Here is a 2,567-nt window from a genome sequence, read left to right on the forward strand (position 1 = left end):
TGTATATCCCTGGCTGTCCTGGAACTCACTTTGTAGACCAGGGTATAAGGGGAAAGAAATAGGGGGGAGGAAGGAATATTTGCTCCAGAGAAACAAAGGACTGCCTCTGCATAAAGAGAAGACAGATGTGGCCCACAGACAAATGGTAGTTTATAAAGGAAAAAGGGAAAACCCCGAGTTAGGATGAGGTGTTTAATTTTGATTGGACATGTTAATTAAGGTGTTTTCTAGGCTTGGGCCTCTTAGAGCCCCTTCAATGACTTGCAGAGGACTTGAGTTTGGTTCCTAAAACTCATGTCTGGTAGCTCCCGACCACCTATAACTCCAGTGCCAGGGGACATGATGCCCTTGGTGTCCTCTTCTGGCCTCTTCAGGTATTGTCTTAATCACTGTTGTATTGCTGTGAAGAAACACCAGGATCTTAGCAACTCTTACAAAAGAAAGCACTTAATTAGAGCTGACTTACAGTTCATTATCATCACGGCAGGGAGCATGACAGCATGCAGACAGACAGCATACTGAATAAGAAGCTAAGAGTTCTACATCTGGCTCAGCAGGCAGCAGAAAGAAAAAGAGACAGTGGGTCTGGCTTGGGCTTATGAACCTCAAAGGCCAGTTTCTCCAACAAGGCCACATCTACTCCAACAAACCCACACTTCCTAATGCTTCTCAGGTTGTGTGCCACTCTCTGATGATTTAGCATTCAAATAGATGAGCCAGTGGGGGCCATCCTTATTCAAGCCATCATATCCCAATTTCTGGACCCCATAGGCATATAGCCATATTATTATGCAATTGCATTTAGTCCAACTTCAAAAATCTTCATAGTTTATCACATTCCCAGTACTGTTTAAAAGTTCAAAATTCAACATTTCTTGAGATTTTTGAGATTCAAGACAGTCTCTTAACTCTAACCCCCTGTAAAAATCAAAATTAAAAAAATAATCAGAACATACTTCTAGCATACAATGACACAGAACATACATCACCATTCCTACAGAAAGGAAAGGGAGGATGGTGAGGAAACACTGGACCAAAACAAGACCTAAAACCAGCAGGGCAAAATCCAAATTCTGTTTCTCTATGCCTGATGTCAAATGCTCTTCAGCTCTTCAACTCTTTCCAGCTTTGTTGACTGCAGCGCACTGTTCTCCTTTGGGCTGGTTCAACACTACTCTGCAGCTCTTCTTCGCAGGTATCCCAAGACTCTGGCATCGCCAACATCTGGGGGTCTCCAATGGAATCTAGGCTTCACTGTCGCAGCTTTGCACAATGACCTTTCTAGACCTCCATGCAGGGACACCCCTGACACATGAGTGACCTCAATGCCTTTCCTTAGCCAGAGATGGAGATTTTATAACTTTTTTCTTTTTTCACCTATCTATGACTCTGAAACCGGAACTATGTGGCCAAAGCTGCCAAGTTCTGCTTCTTGCTGAGAGTAGAGCATGCCCTCCTCGCTCAGTTAGTTCTGCATCAGCTTTCTGTTGCAAGTGGTTTCCCTCCCTTTTTAAACTTTTTTAAAATTCCTTTTCACAAGTTGGAAGCTTAACTGGGTGGGTGGGGTCTTGTCCCAAGGTCACCACCACTCCCTTTATTCCATTTAGCATCCAGTTTTTCTTTAAAATTTCTAACTCTTGAGCACTGAACTTAGCTGAATTAAATTTCCTAGTGACCCTTAAGTTATTTATTTTGTATTTCTCTTTGTCCACTTTGCTCCTTATTATGCAAATTATGGATCTGCATAAGTCTAGCCATGAATATCACAAGACACAGTCAATACTAGGTTGTCTTGAAATCTCCTCTGCCAATTCCATTAATCCAAAACTCTTCAATTGAGCCTCAGGCAGATTTTGGGGAGTGGGGGGAGGGCAAAAAGCAGCCACATTCCTTGCCAAATATCACAAGAATGGATTGTAAGCCACTTACTAATATCCTCCCCTTCTGAAATCTCTTGAGCTTGGCCATCATAAAATACATTGTTCTCAGCACCATTGTCTTCCATGGTGCTGACTAATATGGGTCTTTAAGCTCACTTAAAAAATGTTCAGCCGAGAGTGGTGGTACACGCCTTTAATCCCAGCATTTGGAAGGCAGAGGCAGGCGGATTTCTGAGTTCAAGGCCAGCCTGGTCTAAAAAGTGAGTTCCAGGACAGCCAGGGCTATACAGAGAAACCCTGTCTTGAAAAACCAAAATAAATAAATAAATAAATAAATAAAAATTCAACTTCTTTCCTAATCCAGAATCCCAAAGTCTTTTATATTTCTTGAATAAATGGCATAGTCAGGCTTGTCACATAATACCCAACTCCTGGTACCAAATTCTATCTTGTTCTATTCTGTAACTGTTTTATTACTGTGGCAACTCTTTTTTTTTTAATTTATTTATTATTATTTTCTTTATTTACATTTCAAATGCTATCCCGAAAGTTCCCTATACCCTCCCCCCCGCCCCTGCTCCCCTACCCACCCACTCCCACTACTTGGTCCTGGCCTTCCCCTGTGCTGGGTCATATAAAGTTTGCAAGACCAAGGGGCCTCTCTTCCCAATGATGGCTGATTAGGCC

The sequence above is a fragment of the Mus pahari genome, chromosome 8, assembly GCF_900095145.1.
Source record: "Mus pahari chromosome 8, PAHARI_EIJ_v1.1, whole genome shotgun sequence".
NCBI lineage: Eukaryota > Metazoa > Chordata > Mammalia > Rodentia > Muridae > Mus > Mus pahari.